At 39.9% G+C, this 17433-nt stretch overlaps 1 pseudogene; it reads left to right on the top strand.

Moving 5' to 3' along the window:
• Positions 1 to 1746: 1746 nt before the first annotated feature.
• LOC145394883 (5S ribosomal RNA) lies at positions 1747 to 1866 on the top strand (annotated as a pseudogene).
• Positions 1867 to 17433: the final 15567 nt, after the last annotated feature.

The following is a 17433-nucleotide window of genomic DNA, read 5'->3' as shown; positions in this document are numbered from 1 at the left end:
ACTTTTTTACAACGTAAATAAGTATTTTTTTAAAGAGAAGGCAAACAGAGGACCTATAATTGATCCCTCAAAACTGTTATAAACCACAAATAAACATCACACTTTAAGGAGAAAATCAGTCATAATAAAAAATAATGTTAGAGAGAGAGACAGACAGACAGACAGACAGACAGACAGACAGAAACAGAGAGTAGGGGGAAAGGTCATGGAGAAAGGGAATGAATAAGAGCGCAACAAGACAGACAGACAGTCAGCCTGGAGGCTTTTCCTCAAATTCTAAAAATTCATAAAAGTGTATAGACTTTTTATAGAAATAAATCTATAAAAAATGTAATTTCTATATGCAGAGAGAGAGAGAGAGAGAGAGAGAGAGAGAGAGAGAGAGAGAGTGGTGTGCTGGGAGGGAGAGTTGTCATTTGCGCCTTGTTTCTAATCCGATTAAGTTGCCCAGTACAAAGTATGGCAACACTGTGGGACGGGGACTCCCCAAGAGGGACAACGTCCAAACGCTCTTCATAAAATAGATGGACCATAGTATCTCCAATGGTCTTGCCTACGTTAAGTACTTTACAATTCTCAACGTTAAATTCCAAATGCCAAGTTTTAGACTATTTGGACAATACATCGAGGTCCTTTAGTAAGTTACGGCAATCGTCAGTCGAGTTAATGATACGCTATATTTTTGTCATCGGGAAAAATTGCTAATACTGCTAATGATTCCTAAGTATATATATATATATATATATATATATATATATATATATATTAAGGGACAGAGGACTGAACCCTGTAGTACACCGCTAGTTACTAATCCCGAATCCGACTTAGTTCCGTTTATTAATACTCTCTGCTTTCTTCTCTTCAGTCAGGATTCTATGCATTTAAAGATATCGCCATCTATACCGAGAGAGAGAGAGAGAGAGAGAGAGAGAGAGAGAGAGAGAGAGTGAGAGAGAGAGAGGTGGGGGATAGGCCCATGCTTGATAATCCCATCCCAAGGGTGTTCCTTCTTAAGGACCTAATCCGTTGACATTCCCCAGTGTGCTTACTGGTACTTTTGTTGTCCATATATGTTTATTCCATTTGGCGGTATTTATTTCTATTATTAACATATATATAAAAGTTTATGTTTTAGAATATTGTGTATTTCTCTTATTAACTTATATATTAAAGTTTACGTTTCATGGCACTATTTATTTCTATTGTCAACATAATAGACTATTAGACATCATTAAGGATCCAAGTTTAGAACATTGGATATTATATAAGAACTTTAGAAGAGAGGATAACTGCAGCAGGCCGGTTAGCATTTGCTAGGCAGCTCCAAGAAGAGTAACTGAACTACTAGAATGTTATAATGATAGCAAAGAGGAAGGCTCTCCCCCGCTCTCCAAACTCTCCTGCCGATGCCGGTAGGAAAAAGTCAGAAAGAACATCACGCAGTATAGAAAGACTGGCGTGGACATTTTATACGAAAGTATGAAAGAACATAAGAAGAGAGGATAACTGCAGTAGGCCAGTTGGCCCATGCTAGGCAGCTCCTAGAAGAGTAACTGAATTACTAGAATGAGATAAGCATAGCAAAGAAGAAGGCTCTCCCCCTCCCTCCAAACCCTCCAGTCGAAGCCGGCAGGAAAAAGTCAGAAAGAACACCAAGCAGTATAGAAAAACTGGCGTGGACATTTTACAGGAAAGTGTGAAAGGAGAATAGAGACTATCATAGTGTAACCTGAAAAGGAAAAATTATGAATTGGTATATACCACGTTGAGTACACTGCTTCCCGTCCGATCAGCGAAGTTAAGCAACGTTGGGTCTGGTTAGTACTTGGATGGGTGACCGCCTGGGAACACCAGATGCTGTTGCCATCCCTATGTGTCAAGTGGGGTTGGTGGAGGATTAGTGCCCCTCCCTGTAAAACAATTAACTCTAAGCCCTTGGCCACCCCGTCTGGGATACATGGCGTCTGGCAATGAATGAATGAAATGAAGTATTGGTTATAAGATTTTCTTTTTTCTATATCCACCCCTTATTTGTCATATGCTTATCTAGCCTATGCTTGAAACTCTCAATGGAAGAGGCAGCAACTACTTTACTAGGTAGCTTATTCCATTCATCTACTACTCTTACCAAACCAATTTCTGCCTATTTCCTTATTGAAACGGAATTTTTCTAGTTTGAAACCATTATTTCTAGTTCTATCCTGTATGCTCACTTTAACCCGTCACATCCCGAGCTATTTCGCACCTCTGACACCCCCCAATCCCGAGGTATTTTCGATTTTTTTTTTTTTTTTGGCTAAAACCTCCGCTTTTGGTGAGAAACATCGAAAATTCATAGAGAAATCGCTCACCTCAGGTTTAAAATACTTGATCCAGGTACCAGTACCTCCTTACCTGACTGGGTTTTCTAACAGGCTAGCACCTAAGAAAACGAGTTCTATGGGAGGGTAACTATTTCACACCACTCATGAACGGTATTTATTTATTTACTTGGTACGAATTTATATGTAGTACGAGAGTATATTGGTTTTCAAACAGTAATATAGGCATTATAAGCATTGTTTCACTCACTAACTGATCACCATACCTGACTTTCTTTTGCCACATTACCTGATTATTATTTCTGACTGTTTCTTCCTCTAATGCTATGTAAACTTTGTCCTCCACATTGTCATCGATTGGGGAATCACTCTGGCCCTGAATGTGTATACTGGCCAGGTCACTGGTAACAGGTGAATTGCCGAGACAATGGCGTGAGGGGGGGAGGAGGGAGGTTATGCGGTGTAAGGCATTGTCCCTGCTTGGCATCTTGTAGAGGAATAGAGGAAGGTGTCCCGTGTATACGTGCAAAAAATCACTCACGAAATCACTCGCAAAAATTAAAAAATTGTGCAAATTAGGGACCTTGCAATGTTGCCGCGTTAATTTACATCTCCGGGATATGAGTGCACATCATGTGAGGACGTGAATTCACGTCTCCGGGATGGGGCAGGTTAAGGTCGTTATTAACCATAACTCCTAGATCCCTCTCGCATTCCGATTTGCTAATTTCTTTGTTATCTAAGTTGTATTTAATGTCTCCAATGGTCTTGCCCACATTAAGTACTTCACATTTTTCAACGTTAAATTCCATTTGCCAAGTTTTAGACCATTTGGACAATGTATCAAGGTTTTTTTGTAAGTTATGGCAATCGTCAGTCGAGTTAATGATACGCCCTATTTTTGTATCGTCGGCAAAATTGCTGATGCCGCTATTGACTCCTAAGTCTAGATCATTTATATATATAATAAATAATAAGGGACCGAGTACTGAACCCTGTGGTACACCACTAGTTACTAATCCCCAGTCCGACTTGGTTCCATTTATTAATACTCTCTGCTTTCGTCCTTTCAGCCAGGATTCTATCCATTTTAAGATATCGCCGTCTATACCGTGTGCTCGAACCTTTCAAACTAACCTTTCATGTGGGACCCTATCAAAAGCTTTACTAAAGTCCAGATAAATAACATCATAAGCTTTATCACTACCTACTGCCTCATAGATCTCCGAGTAGAATGATAACAAGTTTGTGAGGCAGGATCGTCCTTGCCTAAATCCGCTTGACTTTCGTTTATAAGATTAAATCTTTGTAAGCCTTCTCTAGTCTTATTTACCAAAATTGACTCTAACATTTTTACTACTATTGACGTTAGACTTATCGGACGATAATTCGACGCAGCTGATTTATCACCCTTTTTAAAGATGGGCACGAAGTTTGCGGTCTTCCACGCCTCTGGAACTTCTCCTGAACTTAAAGAGTCATTAAATAATGTTAAAAGTGGCTGACATAATTCCTCTTTGGTTTCTTTTATAATTTTTCCATATATATCGTCTGGACCTGGTGATTTTTGAAGTTTTAACTTATTAATTTCTTTCAATACGTCCTCCTTACTAATGGTTATTTTACTAAGAATATTTTCCGTATTCTCATCGTAAATATTTGCTGCTTGAGGGACCAGGTCTAGACTTTCCTTGGTGAATACTGATAAGAAATATTTATTTAGGATGGAGCACATTTCTTTATCTTCACTGGTAATGTCACCTGATTCTGTTCTCAGTGGTTCTATCTTATCTTTATTTTTCGTACGGTACATTTGATAAAAACCCTTGAGGTTTTCTTTTGATTCACTAGCAACCTTAATTTCATAACTTCTCTTTGCTCTTCTTATCTTCCTCTTTACTTCTCTATTTAAAATCGTGTACCGGTTACGTAAGTGTTCCTCTTCACGTTTTATTTTTCTATATATTCCTTTCCTTTGGCCTGTGAGGGATTTTAATCTGATGTTTAACCATCTTGGTTCTGAATTATTCGTTCTAAACGGTTTTCAAGGGATATATCAATCTTGGCCTCCGTGTATTATATTTATTAACTCGTTATACTTCTCACTGGTCGAACGTCTGCTTGGTACTGGAGCTGAGTTAATTCCCGTTACCTGGACTACATTCCTATCTACCACCTCCCCCCTCACAGACACCTGGCGGACATTCTCACGTGTTTCCTGCCCTTCACTTATGGCCTGGGGTTCCCCACTGACCTGGCATTCCCTCAAATAGTTAATCTCCCTGTGGAATACCATTCCAAAATGAGCTTTTAAGCCATCAATATCTCCTAGACGAAAATTAGGAACGGTGGAGGTATTTTCAATGGAACAGACATCCCAAATAAATTTGAACTTAATTTCTTCATGATCGCTATTACCAAGTCGTCCACCAACCTCTATATCACTAATGATATTTTCTAAACCAAATCCAGTATATTATTACCTCTGGTGGGCTCCCTGATATACTGATAAAGGAAATTATCCTGTACTACCTCTAGAAATTCCTCTGACTCTGCATCTCCTGTCTGATTTCTTCAATCTATCCTCGGCAGATTAAGGTCCCCTACAATTATTACTAAGCTGGAGTGTGATGCTTTCCTAATTTCCTCCCAAAGGTATTTACTATCAGCTCTACTTAATTTAGGAGGTCTGTAAATTGCTCCTAAGACTGATTTCTCCCTATTGTTACTAATTTCAACCCAGACACTTTCTGTGTCCCTATTTACTTTCATGTCTGCTTTATTGTAACAGTTAAATGAATCCTTTACATAAATAGCTACCCCTCCCCCCTTTCTTCCCTGACGGTTTGACACAAAAATATTATAGCCTTTTATCTGATATTCTGCTAAAAATTCTCGAGTGTCTATATTCATCCAAGTTGCACTAATAATGCCTATGTCTATTTTCTCTGTACAAATTAAAGCCCTCAGTTCATCCATTTTATTACGTAAACTCTGGCTGTTTGTGTAGTACAATTTCAGATTATTACTAGTAGTTATGCCTCTACCTTAGCATTTACTGTTATTTATTTTATTACTAACTGGGAAACTCTTTACTTTACTAATATAAATTTTTTTTGTATTATCGCTTATCGCCCTTCTGTCATCGCTTGTTCTATCATCTAGCATCGCCTGCTCAATTTGAGGTGCCTGAGTGGATGTATCTACACTAATGGTTGAACCTTTGTTCTTAATTTTGGATGTCTTGATGCATCTATCCAAACATGGTAATAATGATTTCTGAGTGTAGTTGCTGCAACTTCCTGTACACCTACTTCTCATCCCCGAAATAATCCCTCCAACTCCTTATCTATCATTCCAGCTAAAACAGTAACTCCTGCCTGCTAAGATGAGTCCCATCCCAACTATACAAGGCACTCCGTCCATAAAACCGGTCCCAGGTGTCTATGAAAGGTATTGCATTATCTTTGCAATACCTTTCAAGCGGCAATTAAACCCTATTGCCCTGCTCAACCACTCCCTTCCAACCGGCCACCTGGGTAAAACACCGAGCACTACAGGGGTTCCTCCCCTCTCCCTAACCTTCTCTAACATCAGCTTATACTTCTGCAACAGTACCTCACTCCTACGGCTACTAATATCATTTCCTCCTACACTGAGGCAAACAGTGGGTTTGTCACCACTATCCTTCACGATATTTGAAATTTTTTCTATCACATTAGCCACCCTGGCCCCTAGAAGACACACATGCTTAGCGGGTGGAGTATACATGGCTCTGTTAAGATATCTCACCTGGGAGTCTCCAACAATAACAACATTTTTCTTACCTTTCTTGTTCTGATTATACTTACCTGTACTGGAAGTTTTCTCACCGTCCTTCTCCTCTACTTCCCTCTCTGCCTTCCCTTCACATTCGTCTCGTAGTGCGTCGAAGGCATTAGTGGACTTAACTTCCGTTTGCTTATTAAGAGTGAACTTCGTTGCACCCTTGTGAACTAGTGTCCAACCTTCAGCCTTTTTCTCTTTCTCCTCCAACATCTCCTCCAACAATTCCTTCATTTGTGACTTCTCCTGCTTGAGAATTTGTACCTCCCGCTTCAGTTCGAGAAGTTCCTCCTTTAATTCAAGGTAGTCCTTTTCAATACCTGCAGTGGGGACAGAACTCTCTGCCGAGGAAGCCATTACTTGCACAAATTCACACAAGGTAGCAAAGCACTATCACGGGTCACTATGGGTCACTACAACACACACTTTCACGGATCACTAGCACAGCACTATTGCTGATTACCACAACACACTAACAGCCACTATCACAGATCACTAAAACACACTAGCACAACACTACCACAGGTCTCTAGCACGTCTGAGCAGACTGACCTCAGGAGACTAGAGACCATCGTAGTGTAACCTGAAAAGGAAAAATTATGAATTAATATTGGTTATAAGATTTTTTTTTTTCCTATACCCACCCCTTATTTGCCATATGCTTATCTAGCCTATGCTTGAAACTCTCAATGTAAGAGGCAGCAGCTACTTTGCTAGGTAGCTTATTCCATTAGTCTACTACTCTATTACAAAACCAATTTCTACCTATTTCCTTATTGAAACGGAATTTTTCTAGTTTGAAACCATTACTTCTAGTTTTATCCTGTATGCTCACTTTAAGTACCTTGCCAATATCTCCCTTATTTATACCCTTCATCCCCTTAAACACCTCAATTAAGTCTCCCCTTACTCTACGCCTCTCTAGCGAATGCAGACTTAGTCTTTTCAGTCTGTCCTCATATGACAGGTTTCGAACGTCATGTATCATTTTTGTCATTCTTCTTTGTACATGTTCGAGGTTGAGAAGTAGGTGAACAGGAAGTTGCAACAACTACACCCACAAATCAGTATTATCATGTTTGGAAAGATGCATCAAGACTTGCAAAAGTAAGAACAAAAGTTCAACCATCAGTGTAGATACATCCACTAAGGCACCTCAAAATGAACAGGCGATGATAGAGGACAGAACAAGCAATGATAGAAGGGCGATAAGTGATAGTACAAAAAAAAATTTAATTAGTAAAGAGTTCCTCAGTTAGTGACAAAATAAAAAACAGTAAGTTCCAAGGTAGAGGCATAACTACTGGTAAATAAACTGAAAGTGTACAACACAAACAGCCGGAGTTTACGTAATAAAATGGATGAACTGAGGGCTTTAATTTGTACAGAAGAAATAGACATTGCCGTTATCAGTGAAACTTGGATGAATACAGACACTCGAGAATTTTTAGCAGAGTATCAGATAATGGGCTATAATATGTTTGTGTCAAACCGTCTAGGAAGAAAGGGGGGCGGGGTAGCTATTTATGTAAAGGATTCATTAAACTGTTGCAATAAAGCAGACATTAAAGTAAATAGGGACACAGAAAGTGTCTGGTTTGAAATTAGTAACAATAGGGAGAAATTAGTCTTAGCAGCAATTTACAGATCTCCAAAATTAAGTGGAGCAGATAGTAAACACCTTTGGGAGGAAATTAGGAAAGCGTCACAGTCCAGCTTAGTAATAATTGTAGGAGACCTAAATCTGCCAAGAACAGATTGGAGAAATCAGACGGGAGATCAAGAGTCAGAGGAATTTCTAGAGGTAGTACAGGATAATTTCCTTTATCAGTATATCAGGGAGCCCACTATGTATTTATCTATCTATTGCCAGACGCCTCAATCCCGTTTGGGGTGGTCACAAACAAATCGCCTTCAAGTCGCCCTGTCCCCCGCCATTTCACTGCCCTGCTCCCAACTCACACCCCCTTCTCTCATATACCTCTCCACCCCATCCCTCCATCTCATCCTCGGCCTCCCCCTCCCTCTTCCCCCCTCCACCTCACTCACATACAGTCTCTTCGTCAGTCTTTCTCCCTCCATCCTCTCCACATGGCCAAACCACCTCAGTGTGTTCCTCATAACGCTTCCGATCAAATCTACATCCACACCACAACGCTCCTTTATATCCTCAATCGTCAGCCTGTCTCTCCATGTGACTCCACAGGCTCCTCTTAAATAACTCATTTCCACTGCTCTCATTCTTGACTTGTTTCCTTCCAACAACGTCCAAGCTTCACTTCCGTACATTACAGTTGGTATCACAATACTGTCATGTAGTAACTTTTTCACTTCCATGCTCACTTCCGTTTCTTATCACTGCTTTCAAAGAACCAGCAACCTTTCTTCCCTGCTGTACCCTTTCAAGCACTTCACCCTCCAAACCTCCATCATTGCTCATCACAATACCCAAGTACTTAAACGTACTCACATTTTCCAATTCCTCACCATCCAACCTCGCTGTACATTCATTGACTTCACCTCTCTCAAAGACCATCACTTTATGCTTCCCTACATTCACCTTTAGATTCCGTTTCTTACACACTCTCCCAAACTCATCCACCAGAGGTAATAATATACTAGATTTGGTTTTAGCTAATAAAGGGAATATCAGTAGTGATATAGAAGTTGGTGGACGACTTGGTAATAGCGATCATGAAATTAAGTTCAAATTTATTTGGGTTGTCTGTTCCACTGAAAATACCTCCACCATTCCTAATTCTCGTCTAGGAGATTTCGATGGATTAAGAGCTTATTGTCGAACGGTATTCCACAGGGAGATTAGCTATTTGAGGGACTGCCAGGTCAGTGGAGAACCCCAGGTCATAGATGAGGGGCAGGAAACACCTGGGAATGGGCTCCAGGTGTCATTGGAAGGTGAGGTGGTAGATGGGAGTGTAGTCGAGGTGATGGGTATTAACTCAGCTCCAGTACCGTGCAGAGGTTCGACCAGTGAGAAATATAACGAGTTAGTAAATATAATACACTGAGGCCAAGATAGACATATCCCTTCAAAACCGTTTAGAATGAATGATTCAGAACCAAGATGGTGAAACATCAAATTAAAATCTCTCATAGGCCGAAGGAAAGGAATATAAAGATAAATAAAAAAGTCGAGAGGAACACTTACATAACTGGTACGCGATTTTAAATAGAGAGGTAAAGAAGGAGATACGAGAAGGAAAGAGAAGTTAAGGTTGCTAGTGAATCGAAAGATAACCCTAAAGGTTTTTATCAAATGTTCCGTATGAAATATAAAGATAGGATAGGACCACTCAGAACAGTATCAGGTGACATTACCAGTGAAGATAAAGAAATGTGCTCCATCCTAAATAATTATTTCGTATCAGTGTTCACCAAGGAAAATCTAGACCTGGTCCCTCAAGCAGCAAATATTTACGATGAGAATACAGAAAATATTCTGAGTGAAATAACCATTAGTAAGGAGGACGTACTGAAAGAAATTAATAAGTTAAAACCTCAAAAATCACCAGGTACGGATGATATATATGCAAAATTTATAAAAGAAACCAAAGAAGAATTATCAGCCACTTTTAACGTTATTTAATGACTCTTTAAGTTCAGGAGAAGTTCCAGAGGCGTGGAAGACCGCATACGTAGTGCCCATCTTTAAAAAGGGTGATAAATCAGCTGCATTGAATTATCGTCCGATAAGTCTAACGTCAATAGTAGTAAAAATGTTAGAGTCAACTTTGGCAAATATGATTAGTGAACACTTAGAAAGATTTAATCTTATAAATGAAAGTCAGCACTGATTCAGGCAAGGACGATCCTGCCTCACAAACTTGTTGTCATTCTACTCGGAGGTCTATGAGGCAGTAGATAGCGATAAAGCTTACGATGTTATTTATCTGGACTTTAGTCAAGCTTTTGATAGGGTCCCACACGAAAGGTTAGTTAGAAAGGTTCGAGCACACGGTATAGACGGCGATATCTTAAAGTGGATAAAATCCTAGCTGAAAGGACGAAAGCAGAGAGTATTAATAAATGGAACTAAGTCAGATTGGGGATTAGTAACTAGCAGTGTACCACAGGGTTCAGTACTAGGTCCCTTATTATTTATTATATATATAAATGATCTAGACTTAGGAGTCAATAGCATCATCAGCAAATTTGCCGACGATACGAAAACAAGGCGTATCATTAACTCGACTGACGATTGCAGTAACTTACAAAAGGATCTTGATATGTTGTCCAAGTGGTCTAAAACTTGGCAAATGGATTTTAATGTTGAAAAATGCAAAGTACTTAACGTAGGCAAGACCATTGGAGATACTAAATACAGCTTAGATAGCAAAGAAGTTAGCAAATCGGAATGCGAGAGAGATCTAGGAGTTATTGTTAGTAACGACCTGAAACCAAGGCAACATTGTATTAATGCGAGAAATAAAGCAAATAAAGTCCTAGGATTTATTTCGAGAAGCGTGAGCAATAGGTCATCAAAAGCAATACTGCAACTTTTTCTAGCATTAGTCCTTCTATTTTATGCAGGCAGTTTGGGTGGGGCGATCTGGGACTTCACACTGTTAGCTCTGGTGTCACATCACCGCCGACACATGTATAATTATTTGTGCTCACCTCTCTGTCTCTCTCACTCTCCTATTTTAAGCTAGTAACTACTTATAAGTGAATTTTAAATACTCTGTATATATGTAATTCAATAAAAAAGCTATAGTATAGTATAAATCTCGTAAGACTTGTCAGCGTTGCTTTTGCGACATTGTCAGGTGGTGACACGAGGGACAGCCCTGCGTGAGCGGGTCATACTCCGTCAGTCTCCCGCCATAGAATCTATCTTTCTATATACCTAGGCTGCTTCCGCCAAGGAAAGGGAGGTAGCCGAGACAGGACGACACACTCCCCATTTACTCATCCATTCAAACATATTCATTCACATCTTAGCCCCAAGGGGAGAACGGACAGATTCTCACCGCACCACACCGCACAAGGGTCAACCGCGCAATGCAATCAGTGACATCCGCAGCAGGGCCCGACAGCAGAGCTGGTTTACCCCTGCCACATCATAACAGACCCATTCCCTTACCCGCACCCGACCTGACTAGCTGATCGCACCAAATGCGGGAGAATATCCCCTCAGGGCTGCGTCATCACTTATTCATTCACAATTTCTCTCCATTTATTTCTGTCACGCACAGCCACTCTTCCTTACTTAACAGACATCCCTCTTGCATCCAGTGCTCTCTTCACACTGTCTATCTATCCTATTCGTGGTCTTCCTCTCAGCCTTACACCTCTCACATCAGATCTAGTTATCTTTTTCCCCAATCGCTCATTATCCATTCTCACCATATGCCCAAACCATCGCAACCGCCTCTGCTCAACTCTACCAGCCATCTCCCGAACAACTCCAGTTCTCCTTCGCACTTCATCATTTCGCACTCGATCCATACGCGTCACTCCACATATACTCCTCAGACACCTCATCTTCATTACATTCAAACTTTTCCTCTCTGCTATACCCATATTCCATGTTTCAGCTCCATATAACGCAGTCGGTACCACAACACCCTTATACAACCTTCTCTTTACATCCATTCTAAGCGAACGACATCTAAACACTTTTTTCATTCCTCCCAGCACCTTTCCTACTTCATTTATTCTAAACTTCACTTCTGCATCTATTCTTCCATCCACAGCAACATGTGACCCTAGATATTTAAAACTCTCTACCTCCACAAGCAACTCGCCATTCAAAGCTATATTAATCCCCCTACCATCTACCAACCTCGTACACTTCATCACTTTACTCTTCTTCTCATTTACTTTCAATTTCCTCCTTTCACACACCTTTCCAAACTCCTCTACCAACTGTCTCAGTCTCTCCTCTGAATCAGCCACCAGTGCAGTATCATCTGCAAACAGCAGCTGCTTCAGATTCCACTCTCCACCATCAACATTCACCAGACTCAGACCTCCACCTAAAACTCTTGCATTCACCTCCCTTACAACACCATCCATGTAAATATTAAACAACCAAGGCGACATCACACATCCCTATCGCAGCCCCACTCTTACAGGAAACCAGTCACTCACAGCATTTCCCACTCTTATACACGCTCTACTATTTACATAAAAACTTTTCACCCCTTTTAGTAACCTACCATCAAGTCCATACAATCGTAAAACAGTCCAAAAAGCCTCCCTATCAATTCTATCATACGCTTTCTCTAAATTCATGAATGCCCAAAACACATCCTTGCCTTTCGCTAAATACGTTTCACACACTTGTCTCACAGCAAACATCTGATCCACACATCCCCTCTCTCTCCTAAAGCCACACTGCTCTTCACCAATCACTCCCTCTGTACCCTCTCTAACTCTCATAATTAACACTCTACCATAAACCTTACCTACAACACTCAACAGACTATAAAAAAAAAACGCACCTATAGACTTTTACCTCAGGGGTGGTGTGGAAAAAAAGTCGAAAACAAGAGAAAAAATAAAGAAAATACAATTGGTAGTAGTTAACATAAATATGAGAGAGAGAGAGAGAGAGCACGTGTGTGGCGACGATGTGACAACAGAGCTAACAGAGTGAGGTCCCAGAGCGCCCCACCCAAACTGCCTTCATAAAATAGAACGACTGTAGTAAGGCCACACTTAGACTAAGCAGTACAATTCTGGTGTCCTTACTATAAAATGGATATTAACTCGTTAGAAAATGTACAGAGAAGAATGACAAAAATGATACATGATGTTCGGAACCTGTCATATGAAGACAGACTGAAAAGACTAAGTCTGCACTCGCTAGAGAGACGTAGAGTAAGGAGAGACTTAATTGAGGTGTTTAAGTGGATGAAGGGTATAAATAAGGGAGATATCAGCAAGGTATTTAAAGTGAGTATACAGGATAGAACTAGAAGTAATGTTTTCAAACTAGAAAAGTTACGTTTCACTATGGAAATAGGTAGAAATTGGTTTGGTAATAGAGTAGTAGACGAATGGAATAAGCTACCTAGTAAAGTAGTTGCTGCCTCTTCCATTGAGAATTTCAAGTATAGGCTTGATAAGCATATGACAAATAAGGGGTGGGTATAGGCAAAAAAAATCTTATAACAAATACTAATTCATACTTTTTCCGTTTCAGGTTACACTACGATAGTCTCCATTTTCCTTTCACACTTTCCTATAAAATGTCCACGCCAATTTTTCTCTACTGCTTGGTGTTTTTTCTGACTTTTTCTTGCCGGCTTCGGGTGGAGGGTTTGGAGGGCGGGTGAGAGCCTTCTTCTTTGCTGTCCTTCTCTCATTCTAGTAATTCAGTTACTCTTGTAGGAGCTGCCTAGCATGGGTCAACCGGCCTGCTGCAGTTATCTTTTCTTCTTATGTTCTTATGTTCTAAGTTAATATCCATTCTACAGTAAAGACACCAAAATTGTACTGCGTAGTCTAAATGTGGCCTTACTAATGCTGGATAAAGTTGCAGTATTACTTTTGTTGACCTGTTGCTCACGCTTCTCGAAATAAATCCTAGGACCCTATTTGCTTTATTTCTCGCATTAATACACTGTTGCCTTGGTTTGAGATCGTCACTAACCATAACTCCTAGATCTCTCTCGCATTCCGATTTGCTAATTTCTTTGTTATCTATGCTGTATTTACTATCTCCAGTGGTCTTGCCTACGTTAAGTACTTTACATTTTTCAACGTTAATTTCCATTTGCCAAGTTTTAGACCATTTGGACACTATATCGAGGTCCTTTTGTATGTTATGGCAATCGTCTGTTGAGTTAATGATACGCCCTGTTTTTGTATCGTCGGCAAATTTGCTGATACTCCCAGTGATTCCTAAGTCTAGATCATTTATATATGTATAATAAACAATAAGGGACCGAGTACTGAACCCTGTGGTACACCGCTATAGTCCTTTCACCGCAAGAAGTCAGTTCAGGGTGGGGCCCACCTGGTGAATCACCTCTAGCGATGCTGCCAAATCAACCATAGTACATGCCTCTCTCTTATTTCCCATCTATGTGCTATTTGAAATTGTTTTTTATATTCTGTATATAGTAAAGGAAGCTATATAGTACATTGAGTATCACTTTATAGAAATATAACAACGATTTGAATGAATTCTATGACACGTGGCAGAGCTTTTTTCCCATGAATGTCGAAGGGTCACTCCATGTCTAGCCACCACCCAGGACCCACAACTCTCACCCGCTTTCACTGTCACTATAACCCGATTGAGCTAGTTTGGGCTAAGGTGAAGACTCATGTAGAAAATGGCTAACCTTAAAGTTCTTATCAAAGAGGCTCTGAGTCTTATCACACCACAAAGTTGGATGGAAGCAGTGCGACATGCTGAACAAGTACAAGATGAAGATGCACAACAAGACATAGCAGCTGAACATTTCGTAGAGTCATTCGTCGTCAATATAACAGAAAGTTCTGATGACGAAGAAGATTATAAATAAAGATCAGAGAGGATTAAGCCTACAGGGGAAACCTCTTAAAAAAAAAACGCGCCTAGACTTTTACCTCATAGGTGGTGTGGAAAAAAAGCTGAAAATAATTAATAAATAAAAGAGAGAGAGAGAGAGAGAGAAACAGGTGGGACGGGGGTAGGTAGGGAGGCAGTGATAATCCGATAATTGGTGGTCAAATTGGCAGCGTCGCACTCAGGGAAATTCCAACTTCTGCCACACCCTGAACGGACTTCTTGCTGCGAAAGGAGTATAGTTACTAATCCCCAATCCGACTTAGTTCCATTTATTAATACTCTCTGTTGTGTACGACTTTTCTCCCTAGTGACTTTCGCATCCCTCTTTTTCTCCCCTAACGATGTGCTTGGGATATTTCGTGTTTCCTTTTTCCCTGTGGATTTACTTCCATGTATGCGCATGTATTTTTGGTTGAAAAGTATTTTTCTTTATTCGATATATATTTTCTTTATGTCAGACATCCATGTACATATATATATATATATATATATATATATATATATACCGTACATATCTGTCTATCTACCTATCTATCTATATATATATAAACTGTGTATGAATATATATGTATATATATATATATATATATATATATATATATATATATATATATATATATATATATATATATTTATACATTTATATATATTGATATATATATTGATATATAAACTGTGTATGAATATCTGACACACACACACATACTGTATATATATATATATATATATATATATATATATATATATATATATATATATATATATATATATAAAATGAGTGTGTGTGTGTGTGTGTGATTCAACATAAGAACATAAGAAGAGAGGATAACTGCAGTAGGCCGGTTGGCCCATGCTAGGCAGCTCCTAGAAGAGTAACTAAACTACTAGAATGAGATAAGGACAGCAAAGAAGAAGGCTCTCCTCTGTCCTCCAAACCCTCCAGCCGAAGCCGGCAGGAAAAAGTCAGAAAGAACACCACGCCCTATTTTCGTATCGTCGGCAAATTTGCTGATGCTGCTAGTGACTCCTAAGTCTAGATCATTTATATATATAATAAATAATAAGGGACCGAGTACTGAACCCTGTGGGACACCGCTAGTTACTAATCCCCATTCGGATTTGGTTCCATTTATTAATACTCTCTGCTTTCGTCCTTTCAGCCTTAGTTCCCGGCGACACGGGTTCCGCGACTGTTCATTGAACAAATGTCGAAGGGATATTTAGCGACGTTCAGCAGCCACAACTAAAAATTAAATTTAACCTACCTTATCCTAGCAACATGAAATCAAATTTAACGTAATTTAAGATAACGTCAAAATAATATTTAAGTCTTTCCTAACCTAACCCAACTTTGTAACTTAACCTAAGCGTGCAGACTACATCGCTAACAAAGAGGTTCTATGAAGGCTCCCAGGTCGCTTAGCATATCACGTTATAAGAAACCCAGTCAAGAGGGTTCTCCTTTCCCCTCACGCCTCGAACGACAGCAGGGAGAGATGATTAGGAATGCTCTCATAAAGCCTGCATAGGAACAGGCGACAGTAAACTAATATTGCAGAGAACTGTACATTAGAACCACACACACACACACACACACACACACACACACACACACACACACACACACAGTGGTGGGAGTATCGATGTTAATGTATCGACACTTCCGATACCAGCTATCAACCTCGATACTAGTGGCTAGGTGTCGATTACAGTGACTACTTGAGGAAGTTAATGGAAAATAAATTAAAACGTCGTAATACACTGGCGTGTTGACTTTTTTGCGACCGCGTTAGGCAACCGCGTATTGTAGCAACACTTAAAATAACATTGCATATTTGTCAGCAATATTCTGCGTCCATACAGGTGAAAGTGTTTCCATTTTCTTGTTTACTTAACACTAAATTTTTTTGACACTCGGCATCTCTATTAAACAGAACTTCAATGAGTTATTTATTTACATATTTATTTTATTTATTTTTTGTGAGGGGGTGGTTGGTTGGGCGTGCTCAAAGGGCTGTAATTACACAATAATTCTTGAAGTATCGGTATTGGTAATCTATACCACCAACAAAGTAATCAGTATCGTATCGCGATATAATCACTGGTATCACACACACACACACACACACACACACACACACACACACACACACACACACACACACACACACACACACACACACACCAATTCTTCAGTCCTCACCTTTCTAACGACGATCCACGTAAGCAGTAGTACCAGACCCACGCCAGTCACTACACACAACATTAATAAAGCCATCCCTAGAACACCGCTCCACACAGACGTCTCCATCGTGGCTCAAAAATGGGCAGTTTTTACACACAAAAAGACTGACCTTCAAGTGTCAAATGCTTCCTTTTTATTCCTTCACACCCCTCTCTTGCTCCTCCTACTTCACTTTCCTCCTCCTCCTCCTACTCCTTCTCTACCTAACCCCTCCCTCATATTCCCTTCCCAAGATCCCGCCCCCTACCATGTGATAGATCAGTGACGTCACGATTTCCACCTCAGCTATCCAATTAGCGTCCATCCTCCCGGGCACCGATAGTACAGTATTTTTACAGGTCTATTAAAATGCTGATATCCTCAGGGGAAAAGGAAACACGAAACTCAATGAGCCCTTTAATGTTTGTGCATCTTCATTTTGCTCTTCCCATTGCCTGAATAATTATGCTTTTTGATATTTATCATCACTCCATCTTGATCAAAGGTAAAAGTGAGGGTAGATGTCATATATACAG

The sequence above is a fragment of the Coenobita brevimanus genome, chromosome 28 (genome assembly GCF_032717465.1).
Source record: "Coenobita brevimanus isolate Jiangsu-jjx chromosome 28, ASM3271746v2, whole genome shotgun sequence".
NCBI lineage: Eukaryota > Metazoa > Arthropoda > Malacostraca > Decapoda > Coenobitidae > Coenobita > Coenobita brevimanus.
Note: the sequence above shows the minus strand (reverse complement) of the source record. Positions and strands in the feature narration are given on the sequence as shown.